Source organism: Pleurodeles waltl, chromosome 5 (assembly GCF_031143425.1).
Source record: "Pleurodeles waltl isolate 20211129_DDA chromosome 5, aPleWal1.hap1.20221129, whole genome shotgun sequence".
NCBI lineage: Eukaryota > Metazoa > Chordata > Amphibia > Caudata > Salamandridae > Pleurodeles > Pleurodeles waltl.
In genome coordinates this window covers 1,650,484,483-1,650,501,951 of record NC_090444.1, presented here as the reverse complement: position 1 = coordinate 1,650,501,951, position 17,469 = coordinate 1,650,484,483, and positions in this window count along the sequence as shown.

Below are 17,469 nucleotides of genomic sequence, written 5' to 3'. Positions count from 1 at the left end.
AACCCATTTTCCAACACTTCCATTTTCTTCTACTCAGGAAGTTCGAGCCTCTTGCCAGAATCTATAAAAGAGTACTGGGCTCCTAACTTTATCAGCACTGCTCTACGTTATTTAGAGCCTTATTTACTTTGAAGTATAATATACTGTGATGAAGTGCCATTGGAAAACCCAGAGATTGAATTTCGTTTACTTGAAAGGTGTCATTGGATCAGTAATTTATATGTAGTCTACCAGATTTCCTGCAGCTCCAGTAATAAAGGACACGCGCACCTAATGCCATCTTAAACCTGCATTTTGGATATCAACATCCCCAGCTCCAGCTATTCCATTCAAGCAATAATGTGGTCCTAGTTTAAAACAAAGTACTATACATATTGATCCTTTCTCGGATGTCCATTGTAGATTTTTTTTTCTTCTAAAATTAAGTCATTATTATCGAAGTGCCAACTGTCCAATTATCCATGTGCACTAAATACATTAGGGTTGTGTTCACTTTTGTCTGTACATAGGCAAATATTAATACCCATAAAAAGACATTTCAAAGTACTATGAAAGATTGAGGTCTGTTTTTAAACATGACTCGCAAAACTACTGTTTTTTTCTAAAGTATCAAATTCTAAGTACGGTTAATATATAGAGAGTACCGCTACTAAATGAAACTTTATTTTAGCCATGGAGCAGTGCGAAAATGTAGTGTACAATTAAACTAAATGCAGGAAAATTTGGTGTAATTCTCTTAATAGAAATTACGTAAAATTCACCAGAAAGTATGCAAAATGATGTGCAATTATGAAGAATTATGCATACATATGCAAAATACCATTTGGGAATGGTGCGTCCAAAATTTCACATTGAACTAAAAAAATAGCATTTAATTGCAAGTGAATCAAATGGTCATTTTAAATGAAGGTGTTGATTTTCTAGGCCAAGCTGCTCCTACCGGTCTCTTTTCCAAGTTCTCCAACCATCTAGTCCTAGGCACCTGCCCTTTTTCATTTATTTACTCATTCTGTCCTGTTTCCCTTCATCTGTGCTTTTATTTTTTAATATGTTTTCTCTGCCTGTCTGAGGTATTTGTATTTTTGTTTCTCTTGCCCTCAAGTCATGGCATTTTCACGCACCAGGTCCCACTCCCGCAGTGACGGGCAGGCATGACATCCTGCAACATTTTTACCAAGGAGGATTTGGCAGTACTTGTTTTTTAAATTAATTCCAATCTCTGCTCATGTTGGCAGGAATTAGCAGGCCTGGGAACTGCTACACCCTGCCAAGGAAATATTTCCCTGTGACTAGTGCAATGCAGCACACAGTCCAGCGCTGGCATTACATGCACCCAGTGGCAGGTCCTGCACAGCTGGGCTGATATGATTCACTGAGAGCACGACCTTCTTTGCACTGAGGTATGGGTGACAGGAAAGTGATCCTTAAAATGTTTTAATTTTAATTTTATTTCCTTGTAGGATGTATTATTTCACAGGTAAAGGTGAGTTTATAACTTGAAAAGAAACACAAAAAAGTTGATGGGAGGATGCTTGCAAAAAGTCTAACCAATGACAATCCCTAGGGATAGCATTTCAGCCCATTGTTCTATTGGCCATCATGCCTGCTCAGTTTGGAACCATCCATATGCAAATCAGTTTTGACCCTTCACCAACAGGAACAGTCCAGCTCGAACTGCTAGGCCAGGTCATCTCTAAACCTGAACATAAGCAACCAAAGACCAAGCCTTTCGAGGCCCCCGTGAAAAAAAAGAAAAGATCCCGGTGTTAGAAATGGGGTTTCTGGTTGGCTGGGGAATGCACCTAAGCCAGGCAGAACCCACCACTCTAGTCAGGGCAGGGCAATTAAGTTACACATCAAAGGTCAATCAATCAATCATTTGTAAAGCGTGCTACTCACCCGCTAGGGTTTCAAGGTGCTGATGGGGGGGGGGGGTAGGGTGAAGTGCTACTGCTCGAACAGCCAGGTCTTGAGATGTTTCCTGAAGGTCAGCAGGTCCTTGGTCTGTCGTAGGTGTCCTGGGTGTACAGCTGTATGGGCCCATGTGGTGACTCTCGCCCAAAGCACCTTTGTTCCAGGGAACTGTATCCCTCGAGGCTTCCCCAGCAGGGAGAAGTTGTTTCAATGTCCAGGCTGTTCCATCCTTAGCTTGTCGGGTTCTCCTTTTAGGTACTCCTCTTGGGTGCACAGCAGCTTCCAGAAGGCAACACTAGGGGTGGGGCTGAAAAGAAGGCAAGCAGACTAAGCCCATTTACTGTTGAAGCGTGAAGCGCTGCTTGTTCCTCCACAACTTTCTTTACTCTAATGGTGTGCTCTATAGGCACACAAAGCCTTTTGTGGTTGCAGCTCAAGGGCAAGAATGGAGCAAGGAAGTCTTTTATTAGCATGCTACAGCTGAGCTTGCATGCAATGAGTCTTAAAGCAGAGGTGCTTGGAGGCAACCCTTGATGATCCTGGGAGGGACAAACAAAGGGCAATTCAACACATCCTCAAGAACACTTTAGGGACACAAAGTTCGCAGGCAGGCCAGCTCATCAATGCCCGTGCAAATGGTAGTCCCTAGTACAGCACTGCAGTAAGTGGTAACAGGCCAATTCAGCTAAACAGATAACAATTATGGCTGTTCCCCTTGGCAATACAACATTGTCTAGTCAGAACAATGTCAGGGGGCAACTGGCAGCAGGATGACAAGCAGAAAAGCAATCCATTAAGTCCTTTAAGCCACCCAGCAGATAGCAGGCAGCAGGGAAATAGCAGAAGGGCAGTCCAGATGAGTCCTTTGAGCAGTACTGCAGTCCTTCTGACAGAGAGTTGGTCCCAGTTCAAAAGTGCTCTGAAAACATGGGGCCATAAATGATTTTGATGTACGCGTGGTTTCAAGGGAACCATTTCAAGTCTGCAACAAAACACCTTTCAACACAGCCTTGGCTCCAGACATCAGTAGGGGGTAAATCAGACCTTTGTGTGAGGGAAGGACGCAACCTATTGATATGTAAGGTGTGAACAGCCTCTACATTTCCCAGCCCAGAAAGACTATCAGTATGCAGATGAATGCAGATGTATTATCTGTCACACCCAGCCGTTCCTGTGTTGTGGTTGCCTGGAAAGTATGCACAAAGTGTACCTGCCACTCAGTCATAGATGTGGATTGGAGTCAGACTGCAGAGCACATAGAGTTACAAGCACAGAGAAATGCCCACTTTCTAAAAGTGGCATTTCTAAAATAGTAATGTAAGTTCTAACTACATCAGTAAGCAGGATTTCTCACTACCATTCCAAACATACAAACATGGCTACACTAATTTTCACTTAAAAGTAAATGAGGGAATTCCCAATGCTAACCTGTAAGAGGAGCAGCCCTCGCAACAGTGAAAAACAAAATAGGGATTTTGTCACTACAAGGATATGCATAACATAGAGGTACATGTACAACCTTTTACCTGCACTGCACCCGGCCCACAGGGCTACCCAGCGCCTACCTTAGGGATGACTTAGGTGTAATAAAAGGGGAGTTTAGGCCTTGGCAAGTAGTTTGAAATGTCAAGTCAAGGCAGCAGTAAACTGTACAGACAGGCACTGCAATGCAAGACTAAGACAGGTTTGAAAGGCTGCTTCTGTGGGTGACACAATCAGGGCTGCAGGCCCACTAGTAGCATTTAATTTACAGGCCCTGGATATTTGGTATACTACTTTACAAGGGACTCACAGGTAAGTTAAATGTGCCAAACAGGTGTAAGCCAATCATACCCTGTTTAGGCGAGAGAGCAAATGCACTTTAGCACTGATTAGCAGTGGTAAAGTGCCCAGAGTCCTAAAGCCAACAACAAGAGGGTCATAAAAAATAGGAGGAGGAAGGTAAACCGTTTAGGGAGAACCCTGCAGAAAGGGCCATTTCCAACTCCCGGGAAGAAAAAAAAGCTGAAACATGAATAATAAATGAGCAGCAACACCCTTTAATTCATTATTCATTGCTTCTCGCTAGGAGCACCGCATAATGCCTCAGGGCTGTTTCACACAACATATTTTCTTGCTGGCGGTGCCCCTCGAAGAGGAAGGAGGCTACCAAACTTTTTTAATGTTGTGGGGGCCTGAAGAGAGTACAGTAGCCCCCAGCATCATTAAAAAAACAGTAAGTCTCCTGGGTCATTAAATCCATGACGACAGGAAAGCTTACCCTATTTTTTTTTAAGTACTCCACACTGCAGCTCTATGTTCTTCCACTGCAGTGACTTCTAGTGGTTTACTCTATGGTTGCAATTTGGGCCTTGAAAAATGATAAAAGAAAGACTCAAAGACATAATAATGTTTTTTTTAAAGTTTTATTCAAAAACCTTTATGACAATTACTTTTATAGGACGCTGCAATGTGTGAATTTGTAAAATATCAATTTGATTATAGTTATTGGTGATTTTTTGACACAGCCTTTAAATCTGTCTTATATAAAACTGCACCCCTTAAATTGTTACAGGTATTCAGCCCTGCCCCCTAACAACCTCACACCGCACATAGGGATGGACGTCGTACTTTACATAAAAAAAATAGCAGTTCACTGATAAAACGAAATGTTAAACTGACATAGTTAGGTATGGTAATAATTTCTCATGTTGTATTTAAAAAAATCCTCAGCAATTCACTGCAAGAAACAAAGGTTATAGGGTTGTTATAGTTAAGTGAAAATGACAGTTAAAACATACCATTTCATACTAACAAAACTACTGAACTACTGAAGTTCACTTGTTACAGTTATCTCAAGTAACTATAACTCGTGCTCTAAAGTAGCTCAGTCCTTTGCCATGCACTGCGAATTACCTTCCATATTACATCACTCAGGACATGTTCTATGATGTCATAGAAGTGAGTTATTGTTACATTTGAAGCAGCAACAAAATGGGGATGACAGCATGGATGACTTCAAGGTACTGCTGCCTCACTCGCAGTTCAAACTTAAATGGCACCCTAGACCTGCTTCCAGACAAAAATCAATTAGAAGCATGCACCCAGAATAATAGCCAAACAATAAAAATAGCAAGTTTGGCAAAACACCTCCCATCTGTTATATGAATCATTTGTCATTCAAAAATTATTCCAAGTCACCTGCTTCCATGTCAGGGTGGTATCTATGTGTGTGTCTTTTTCCAGTGTAAGCCATGCGTATAAACAGTGCAGTCTTTTCAGTTGTTCCTGACTGCCAAGCATAGGAAGACATGTTAAGGAATGGGCAGCATCTTGTTCTTTTAGGAAATTGAATCATCCTTTGGAGACTTAAAAGCTGTTGCTCACTACAAAGTCTCTGCTGCCCCTAAGATTATATTAGTTTCCTAGTTTGTAACAAGTCACAACTTGGTACCAGGCCAAAATAACTACAGTGTACCTTAGTCAAGTATGCACAGTTCATCTTCATAGTCAGGGACTTTTTCTGAAGGATGATCACTTGTCACACTTGAGATGTCTGAGTGGTCACCCGCATCCACAGCTGGGTCTTTTGGGGCCTGATCATTTTTTGGGGTAAAATGTTCATTCATTTTGATCAAAGTGAATGTCTCCATGCTCTGAGGAAGGAGACTGGTCCTTCAGATAGTGGAATTGCCCCAACTGCACTGAAAACCCATGCATAGAATATGCCAGATACAAGGCATACTGTCATAGATGATATTCGCACCAGAGCAGAGAATATTTAGAGTAGTGATGATGGTATTGGTTTGGCATATTTAGAAAAAATGAGGCAAACCCAGTAACCCCTGGACCCGGGCATATGACTGTAGCAAAAATATTTTGGCCCCAAGGGGGAAGTGTAACCCTCAACTTTCACGCCAAATAAATCAGTAAACCTTATAACTAAATCAGGTTAATTGGATATATACAATTTTTATTCAATTAAGATTTTATAGAAATAATATAAAAAAAATCTAACAATTTCAAAATAATTAGGAACTCCTAAAGTGACGGCGCAGTTTGAAAAAAAAGTCTATAAGGAAAAGAGTGTGGTATAACCACAGAGAATGGCTCTAGGAACCTATTTAAAAGAGGACAGTTTAAATAGAATAACATGTCTTACCAAATTTGGGATCAAGAAAATAATTAAAGGACATTGGGAATTCATCAAGGATTTCCTTACTTACAAAGAATTGCCTCTTTCTCTTTTAAAAGAGGAAAGAATTTGAAGGGTGGCTTTACCACAACCACCAAAAACTAGCATAAGTACAATATGGGGTCTTCCAACAGTGTTGGTTCATCATAAATGTGGACATTGTTAAGCTTGAAATTTAACTTTTAATACTAAGGAGTTTTGCTTTGACAGGAATGTGTTTATTTTGACCTCCTTCTGTAACTGTAACACACAAGATGTTGTTTATGTGATTTGGTGTCCATGCAATCTGATGTAGATAGGGAAAAACAACTCAAAGGATGAAGTGCAGAATTCTACAAACATAAGAGCAGAATTAAATGTAAAATCGTGGAAGCACAACTTGTGGAACATTATCTGGGACAACAACATAACATCGATGATATCAGGTGGCAATTTGTAGAACAAGTGAAGTTGGGACCTCGCGGAGGAGACAAGGATAGTCTCCTTTCCAAACGTGAACATTATTGGATGGAAAAGTGTGGAACAATAATATATGGTCTTAACACACTAGAGGATTGGAGACAGGCTGCATCCGTCTGAACACATCAAACTTATGGCCTTAAATTAAGGATTGAAGACTGTTTATAATATTATTTTTCTATAAGTCTCACTGGTGATGAATCTATCACCTAAATATGTAATTCAAGGGTGGGGACGATTGAATTAAAAAAAATTCCTCTCCGTGTTCCTTTATTCTGCAGAAGTTTTCTATTATAAGAATTTGGGGTCTACAATTTTCTTTTACATCTGAGCAATTGATTTTACTTCTATTGCGGAAAATAGTATTCAAGTATTCACATTTTCCTCCTGAATAACGGGTTCCTTTGAGTACAACAAAACAAGTTATTAACAGAAATTACTGTTACGTGAACTTTCATGTAAGGTGTGTTAGGGAAACAACTCAATTTGATTTGTCGGATTGAATAATTAGACAAAACTGTATAGCGTAATTCAACACTTTCAGAATGACAAAGAGAAATGTATTTGGTTTTTGACCCTGTAGTTAGATGTTATAAACTATATGGCTCAATTCACAGCTTTTAGAAAGACATACATAAAGATTTATTTATCTTTTGACCTTGAAAAAATCCATTGACGACCATTAGAGGGAGTTTTGTGTCTGTTTGTGCATGTCAGGCACGCATTCATTGATATAGATGGGTTGCCTCGGGGAAATTGAGAATATGAAAGCTGGGGTCCTCCGTCTCACGTGATCAAATCAGTTTGGTGTTTCAATTACCAGTTGTGGATACAAGCCTATATTAGTTTTATAGACACAACATACAGAAAAGAGTCACATTGTCAGTTACTTTGATTAGGTCTGTGATTTATAATTTCTTTCATGGGCACTAGCTATTTCGAAGACAAGACATTCCTTATCTCGAGAATCGTTGGGGAAGTTTAATTTAAGAGAGGTTTACTAGAATCTCTGTCTTTACATTTATTTGTACAATTTGCAGTAAACACTAGAGGGAGCCCTGGGTCATTCCGTGTACGTCATACTCGCTTGAATCTATATAGGCAAGCATTTTTTGCAAAACGGGAGGGATGCAAGTTGGCGTCCTCCGTCTCCCATGTTCTAGTAAGTTGGAAGTTTCCTGTTTCACCTATGGATATAAGCTATAATTACCATAGACGGCACTATGCACTTGTGTTTATTTTGAATCTTCGATACAAACTAACATTAGCCTCGAAGATACCACGCTTTAACACTTAAAGGCACACAGTACAGCTGCTTCGTATTGTGATTCAAGGCAATTTGAAATTAAATCTTGGCAGTTCGATCCGTATGTAGTCACACAAGCTATCATTAGCGTAAACGTCACCACGCATTTTTGTTTATTTTCGATCATGAATCAAACTAGCATTAACCTCAAAGTCAATACGCTTTTGTTTTAAAATAGGGGCCCCGCGGGAAACTGGACGCAGTCCAGTCTTCACGCGGGAGCTCTCGGGCGGAAGAAGATGGCCCGACTTAGGATAGGCTGAGGGCAGGGCGGGGGAGGGTCTTAGAGGGCAGTATTTAAGGGGGTGGGATGATCGGCCTCTTCATCGCCTGTGGTCACGCTGCAAGAAGTTTGGCGCGATCGGTAGGGTTTTTTTGGTGCAGGTTGCAAGGTGTTTTTTGGCAGCCGTAATTATGGTAGCTGGACAAGATTTAGACGCGGTTCGTTCCGCGCTTCACATTTTAGGCGAAGCTGGCAGGGGAGACCTACTCGGCCTGGCGTTCTCGATCAGGCCTGGGTGGGCATGACGCGCATGCCCCGCGCAGCGTCGCAAGGGGAGGCAGCGGCAACTGCTGCTTGCCTTTCCCCAATAAAGGACATGCCCAAGAAGCAAAAAAAGGGACGGGGTGCAGCGCGTCCACCCCACCCTCCTGTGGGTATAGATGGGGGGCCACAGGGCGACCAGGGAGAGTCTGGTGGGCTGGGGGGGGCGATCCTGGTGGGAGGTGAGCCATCTGGGGGTGAAACAGGCCCCTTGGCTCAGGATACTGAGCAGGGGGAGCAGCCCACACAGGACACACGGGAGGATTGTGACTCCTGGGGGCTGGTACAGCCCTTAGATCTCACACTGGGTGGGGCCCCAGTGAAAAGTCAGAAAGGTGGTAAGGGCCAAGGGCACAAAAGGAAAGGGTAAGAGGGCTAGCGCTGGGGCAGGGGAATCTGGGATAGCAGGTCAGGCCATGGCTGAGTCATTTAGAGCTAGGCCGGGGGGCCAGTCAGGGGTGGGTTATGGGGGAAGGGAGCCTTGGGAGACAGGGTGACCCATTAGGGCGGATTGGCCATCTTTTGATATAGAGACCAGGATTCAGGAACAGCGCAAATTGGTGGCGGAAATGGAATTCAGGTGGGCCAGGCTGTGCAAGGAGAGGGGGGAGGCTGAGGGGAAGGCAAAGAGGCTAAAAGAAAATCAGTAGGCTTTAGTGATGGCCAAGAAGATGGGTGGAGTGCTGATAAGGGTAGCTGAGTATGGATTCCCCATGAGCAGGAGCCAGGGCAGGAGGCTAGTGCAGCCGGTGGGTGACGGCAGCACCTGGCAAACACGGCCAGATGCGGCGCGGAGAGTCAGCGTCAGAGGCTGGCAGGAAAGTGGCAAAGCGAAGGGGGTGCAATACGGCCTCAGGACGTTGGTCGGAAGCTATAGAGGAGTCTTCGGCGGCCTTCTCTACACTGTGGGATCGAGAGAAGCACACATATGGTTTGCGACATGAGGTTTTCGGGTTGAATGAGGAATGCAGGATGGTGGATCCAGCTGGTGGTGATGATGGAATGGGTGTGGATGAGGACGAGATGCTTGAGCTAGTCTATGAGGAGGATCTTGATGATTGGGAAGAGGGGGAACTGCGAGACAAAGAGTTGTGCGGGGGACCTGGGAAGGGTCGGGGCGCAGGAGCAGCGCAACACCCTCTACTTTTCATATTTTGCAGGTCTCAATGTCTTCTGCTCAAGGCCAGGAGGTTGCCCGTAAAGAAGGTGGCAAGCGTAGATCAAGGCAGGAGGCCACGTAATCTGGCTTTGGGTTTCAAGGTAAGGGAGACTGGTGGGTGCCATGGGGTGAACGGAAGGGCAAGGCCGGGGGGGCGCACAGTATAAATCTATAGGTGTTGGGGATGATTCAGTGCATGTGCGGCCTGCTACAGGTGCAGTAGAGGCAGACGAAAAGGATCAAATCGGAACTGGAGGGGCGTTGGTACGAAGTAAAGACGGAGATGCAGGAGTTAGTGGGGAAAAGTCAGACGAGGATAAAGGTGGGGCGGGACATAAGAAGAGGCTCCCCTACATGGGACTAGCGATGCCCCTTGGGCTCACATGTCTGAGACAAAACCAGGGCTAAGATATGGAAATATGAATATGTGGATGTTTTCAAATTACTGCATAGGGACATCCAGGCAAAAGAAGGGTCTAAGGAAGAGGAGTGGGAATTAGCAAGGAGGCCTTGTGATCCAATAACTATGGATAACTGAACCTGTGCCTTTTTGATTTATGCAAGCATATACTGTGAGAAGTATCTGGAGAGGGCCATTGCCATGTTTAAATACCTGGACATAATTAGGAAGGTACAGCTACATTTCGGGGGGTTCACATGGCTAAATTATGATGAAGAGTTTAGAGCCCGGGTTAGCATAAATCCCGAAAAGCCTTGGGGGGATGTAGATTCGGAGTTGTGGATACAATGGATGGCTTCCTTGCATTCTGCGGCTTCCACGCACACAGCTAGTGGTCTCCCAGTAGTCTATAAGCCGTTTCAGCAGCGTCCCGCTCAGGGAGGGCAGGTTTACCTCAGAGGGCGCAGGTGTCCACCTCGGGAGCCTGTTGGAACTTTAACAAGGGATTTTGTTCCAGACACCCCTGCAAGTTTAAACACAAGGGTTCTAAATGCGGGCGACGACACCCGGTCATGCAATGCTTTTCTCTCGCCAGCCTGGCAGAGCAGTGGAGGTCTACTAGGGGCAGGGGGGCACAGGGACCTAGTGGGCCAAAGGGCGCCTACTCCAATTAAGCTGGAGAGTTACTTCCTTGGTTGCAAGTATACCCGGATATGGACACTGCATTAAAGTTGGAATGGGGTTTCAAGAAAGGTTTCTGGGTGGGATATCAAGAACCACGACTAACGAGATGGGCAGAAAATTTACAGTCAGCAAAAACCATGCCAGAGGTGGTGGCGGCTAAATTGAACAAGGAGGTGGCAGAGGGTAGAATTTTGAGCCCATTCCATGGCTGGTCTATGGAGAACTTGATGATCTCGCCTTTGGGGATGGTACCAAAAAAGACAAAGGGGGATTATAGGTTGATTCATCATCTGTCATGGCCTGAGGAGGCGTTGGTGAATGATTTCATCGCACCGGAAGACAGTAAGGTGGTATACGCCACGGTGGATGACGCCATACGACTCATCCGTGGTTGTGGGGAAGGTGCAGAACTGGCTAAGTGCGACATCAAGGCAGCTTTTCGGCTGCTCCCCATTCACCCAGAGCAATTTTCGTTGCTGGGGATGCAGTTGAGAGGGTGCTATTTACGTGGACAGGGTACTTCCCATGGGATGTGCGATCTCTTGTGCGCTGTTTGAGGCTTTCAGCACCTTTTTGCTGTGTTTTTTTGTTCAGGTCAGTGGGCATCGTACGGTGTTGCACTATTTGGATGATTTTCTTTTTGTAGGAAGGGCACAGTCGGGTGCGTGTGGCAGGGCTCTACACCATTTTGAGCAGTTGGCGAATGAATTTAGAGTACCTCTAGCCCCAGAAAATACGGAAGGCCCTAGTTGCTTTTTGACGTTTTTGGGCATTGAACTGGACACAAGGCAGCTCACAGCATGCCTGCCGGCGGCAAAGGTAGATGAGATTCTGCTATTCTTGAGAGAGATCAGGATGAAGCATAAAACTGAGTTGAGTGTGGCGCAGCAAATGCTTGGTCTTCTGAATTTTGCATGCAGAGTGGTCAGGGGTGGCAGGACTTTTTGCAGGCGTATGGGTTTGGCAATGTCAGGTACATCCCTACCGCATCACAGGATCAGGTTGACCATTGGTCTGCGAGAAGACATTAAGGTATGGGACCTGTTTTTGATACAGTTCAACAGCGTTTCCATATCTTTTCGGGAAGAGGACACTGTTTGGCAGGTGCAGATTTTTTCAGATGCGGCAGGAGCAGCAGGTTTTGGACTATTTTGGGATGGTCGTTGGTGTGCACAGACATGGCCTTCTCAATGGTTGAGACAAGGGAGGAGCATTGCATTTTTGGAGTTTTCCTCTGCTGGTGGTGTTGTCGGTATGGGGGAATGAGCTGGCAAACAGGACCGTGATGTTTCACATAGATAACTTGACGGTAGTTCAACTGGTGAACTGACAGAGGGCTAGGGATCTGAGGGTACTGAGACTGTTCAGGAGATTTATGTTGCATTGTTTAACTTTAAATATCATATTTAAAGCTGCACATATCGCTGGGGTCAATAATTCCATAGCGGATTCCCTATCTCATTCGCAGTGGCAGCGTTTCCGGCAGTTGGCACCAGGCGCAGAGGAGCACAAGATAGCGGTCCTGGCAGACATTTGGGAGTGGGGCGCGAGATGGTCATGCGACTGGTGGAGAGGTCACTAGCGGAATCAACCCTCAGGAGCTATCGTTTGGCATGGTTGGAATTTCAGGATTTTGAATATTACAGGGGAAGTTTTTGGGGACAGGAGCAGGGTATGCTAGAGGCCAGGGTGATGCGTTTTGTGGTGTTTTTGATTCAGAAGGGGTTATCACCTGCTACGATTGGGGTCAAGTTGGCAGGAGTGTTGTTTTATGGCAGGTTGTTTTTTGGATGGGACCCGGTGAAGAATGATATTCTAGGTAAGATGTTGAAGGATTGGGGTAGAATCAGGGCAAAAACGCCCCCTGTGCGGGAGGCTCTTACATTTGAGTTACTTTTGGACATACTACATGTTTTGCCAGTTTGCTGTTTCAATGCCAATGAGGTGGCACTGTTTCGTTTATGCATGATTTGGATGTTTTTTGGTGCATTTCGAGTGTCATAATTGTTGGGTGTGGGGAAGGCGATTGGTTTGAAAATGAGTGAGGTACATTGTCAAAGCGGACGTTTGGGGATATGGTTGCAGCGCTCTAAGACGGATCAATTGGGCAAGGGTAAATTGGATATGGTTGGAGCAGGGGGGAGTGACAGAAGCATGCCCTGTAAGAGAATGGGACAAGTTCAGGGACAGCAGGTCTAGTACAAGGGATGGTGTCTTTAGTCACGAGAATGGCACAAAGGTTACAGCTTTTGTCTGTGCTGACAATGGGGTTAAGACGACTGGGTAGTCAAGCAGGTAATTTTGGTACTCATTCCTTTAGGATTGGTGCGGTGACAGAGGGTGCCAGGTTGGGGTGGGATTGGGATAGGATTAGGTGCATTGGTCAGTGGCATTAGAGATGCTGCAAGAGATATCTTAGGTCTTGATTGGTTGGGAATCGGGTGCCAAAATATTGGATGGATGGGGAGCAATTATCTAAGGGTGATATAATGCATGGGGGGGTGAGGAGGGAGGGGTTGTGCTTGTCTTCCTGACATTTGTTTCTCTTTCCAGGTTGCGTGAGTGGCCTGGAGAAACAGAAGGCAATCACATGGTTGGTCGGTCATTCTTTCATTCACTGGGTGGCAAAGTTCAGGGAGAAACAGATCTATGGACGATCTTTGGGACTCCCGAGTAGCAGGCATGAAGTGCTGTGATGGGGAAAGAGCGGCATGAGGTGGGGCAATTTAATTCCTTTTATAACATCGATTGTGCCAACGTGGGAATGTCCTGATATGTTGGTTTTACATCTGGGTGAGAATGACCTGGTGCACCTCTCTGGGCTCACCCTACTGCAGCACATGCAACGTGACTTGGTATCGATGAAGCGCAACATGCATGGGACTTGCATGGTATGGACAGAATCTGTGCCACGAAGGAAATAGCAAGCACAGAAACATGGGGCCTTTAAGAGGGCTCGGAGGAAGGTCAATAGGGCCATGAGGGTATTCTGCAGGTGCGGACGCATGAAGAATTGAAAGAGGTGGAGCAGGTGCTTCTCAGGGTCGACGGTGTGCATCTTTCGGACATGGGGAATGCACATTACCTAATGGAATTGCGCTTCCTGCTAACTAACTTGTGGGGAGAAAGATTCTGGCACTGTGAAAGGGATGCAAAGGCATGATGAGTTGCAGTGGGTTAGCTGGTGGGGCAGCAAAACGCCAATTGGGTTTGTGATGGGTGGCAGTAGATGGGGGAGGGTGGAGAGTCAGATGCAGGCTTGTCCACCCTCACAGGGGGAAAAAGAAACAGGTGAAGGATGACAGACTGGGGGGAGGCCCAAGTCAGGCAGGGGATATGAAAGAAAAAGGGAATGTGTGGGAATGAAAGGGTAAAATTGAGTGAGCAAAGGATATGTGGTGAGTTGAAGTGAGGATGTAAGAAGGGGATTTACAAGTTTTAAGATAAAGTTATTATTCAAGTTCCGTTTATACGTTGTGTATTATGGTTAAGCAAGCCTGTCCTAATAAATGGTCTTTTACACTACAACAAAGGGTGTCAGAGTCTATGTCCCGAGGTACGCAGTACAGTTGCTTTGTATTGTGATGTAGGGCAACACGAAAGTAAGTTTTGGCACTGTAATCCTTATGATAAACGTACTTTTGACTGTGAATAGGAAACAGTGTAAAGGAAGTCATATCAAACGTCATAACATCGATTGTATTTTAGGGTAAATAGCTTTGCAGTGGAGAGTCACTAGCTCTCATTGAAATATTGTCTTAACATTTTAGGAGGCTGATAACGGTCTTTTTGGTTCATTTTAGGTGCTACCTCGAATAAAGACTTCTGTCCTGATGATGGCATTTTAAAGATTTGTTCTTATATGTGGGGTTGAAACATCAACATAATTCATTGTGGATTATTGTTTAACATGGATAGTGACTTCTGGACACCTGGATTGAAGGGGTCTTTATGAAGATCACTATTTTTAGACACAATCTTTGTATATATTGTACTTAACACTTTGGCATTTTTTCTTTCAGACCAACCACGTACACTGCACCATCACTTTAGGAACACCTAACTATTTTGAAATAGTTAGATTTTTTGGTATTGGTTTGGCAGCAGAAGGTGTGATTTGCAATGGTGAGTGTGGAATACCCTACCATTGTGACACTGATAGCTACACCAGTATGTTCTCCAGAGTGTGGGGAAGCCAGCACATCAGGTCATTTTTGCCCAAAAGGTTGCAATATTGACCGTCCAGTTCAATCACTTTCTTTACAATCTATTTTTTTTAAATGGAGACATCTAGGGCAGAAAATGGTATGACACTAGATAGTGCATGTTTGTACCCTGGATCCAATATAGTGGCTTAGGTGTACTCTTTGGAGGCCAGGATCCCTTGTTGCAGCTGGGTATTTGTATGCAGTGGATGTATTTAGCTGTTGACCAAACCATCTGAATCATCATTAAAAATGTTTACCTTTGGCAAATGAGCATGCTGTAACTGGAATTATGGGATGGCTTGGCTTGTAGTGCAATCTTCCTTGCTGACTTTCTGTATCAAAATGTTGGAAGGTGAGAGCATTTCGACAAGGCACACTACTGAACCCCATTTGTCAACATACATTGACCTAGCTTTGATAACATCTTCGCCTCTTTATAGCCCATATTCATTTACAGGCCTGTAGACTTTCATTGCAGCATGTAGAAGGGACATTCCAATGGGTAGGAACCTCCTGCATGAGTGTTTTTATGGGGTCTTTGTTAGCACACTTAATAATCCTCACACATTTGCTGGCTTTGAAGGAATGGTTGCTAAGCATGCAAATCCTCTGACAAGTGATCAATAAACTGTGATGTCCAATTTCTTCCTTCTTGTGGAAGTTCTGCTCAATCCGATTGATATGAGCTGAACAGAGCAGTCTGACAATGTTGCTGTCAATGTCAGTGGCAACAAATCAGTCCTGCGGCCCTGGGGTTGACACTATTTATAGTCTTTGGTAATGATTTGCTTCCTCAATAGAGACTATTGCATGCAGACACAATTTATAAGTATCAGTAGTGCAAAAGCCTGATGCCCCCCCAAGCCCCTTTTAAGGAGACCCAATGTGCAGTAATGCACATGTAGTCTGTATCCCAACAACAGGGCCACATGCCTGTAGTGAGATATATGAAATTAATGTCACTGACCTTCGCAACTAATTCTAGCACTTCACAGTACAGTTGTGGCACAGTGATATTTGGAAATCATGTGTGGCTTAGAACCTGATATTTTGGACATAAAATCGCAATAAACTGCAGAAACCCCTCTCCTTCCACCAAATAAAATGATAATGTGGTCATGCTGCAAGATTTAGTCCACCCCAGCAGAGTGGCAGTCCTTCAGCAGCACAGCAGTCCTTCTTCCTGGTAGAGTATCCACAGGTCCAGAAGTGTACTGAAGTGGTGGTGTCTGAGGTCCAGTGTTTATTCCTAATTGGGCCTTTGAAGTGGGAGGAGAAGCTTCTAGAGATGTCATTTGAAGTCCCCAAGCATCCTGCCGTACCTGCCTTGGCGCCAGAATAACTACAGGGGGTATGCAGCCCTTTGTGTGGAGGAAGGACAAGGCATATTCAAGTATAAGTAGTGCTGGGTCCAGCTCCACCCTCTCATCCTGCCGGTGATGGCCCATTCAGGCACAACTAGGCAATCTATTGTGCGAGGCTGTCTGGGACAAATACATAAAGTTTAACCTTCATCTACACCCAGTCATGTAACCCAGGTACATATTACAGATACTAAATGCTATGGCAGGAAAATGCCAACTTTCTAAAGTGGCATTTTCAGAACTGTAATTGAAAACCCAACTTCACATAAAGTTACGATTTTCCATTACATTTCCAAAGACACTAAACATAAAAAGGTAAATATGGGAGAGGTAGGCCTTGCAGTAGTGAAAAACATTTTTCAAATGTAAGCATTTTTCTCTATCAGGACAGGTACAACTTAAAATTGCATGTCCCACTTTTTAAATACACTGTACCCTGCCCTCTTGGCTGTCCATGGTATGCCTAGGATGACCAAAATGTATTAAAAAGGAAGGTTTGGGCCTGGCAAAAGGCTTTCTTTGACAGGTCGAAATGGCAGTTTAAAAACTGAATACAGGCAGGCTGCAATGGCAGGCATGAAACATGTTTAAAGGGCTACTTGAGTGGGTGGCACAATCAGTGCCTTAGGCCCACTGGTGGCATTTAATTTGTCAGGCTTTGGGGACATGTAGTATTACTTTACTAGGTATTTATAAGTAAATTATGTATGTCAATTGGGGATAAGCCAATGTTACCATGTTTAAGGAGAGAGTACATGCACTTTAGAACTGGTTAATAGTGGTAAAGTGTGGAGAGTCATAAGGCCAACACAAATGACATCAGCAAAAATGGAGGAGAGACGCAAAATGTTTGGAGGAAGCCCACCCTAAGTCCTAAGTCCTAACACCTTCTGTTTGGGAAGAAATCAGTCTTGTGGGTATTGAGATAAAAATCTACATTGTCCTGTTATTTTAGTTTCTTATAGCAGGTAATGAGTCTAAATAGTTGGAGGGAATTCCTGTCCTTCTAAGTAATGCCTTAAGGCCTCCGCAGCCCACTTAATTGCTAGGTACTGCTTCTTTAGTAATGAATAGCTGTCCTCCCTAGGAAAGAGTTTTCTGCTGATCAATAATGTGGGTTTCGCCCTCCATGCTCAATCTTCTTACGACAACCCCACCCCTAACCCTACCCACGATGCATACATTTGGAGTATATAGGGCTTTGCAAGCTGGGAGATTGTAATATGGGTTTGGTAGAAATCAAGGGCTACATGTAGG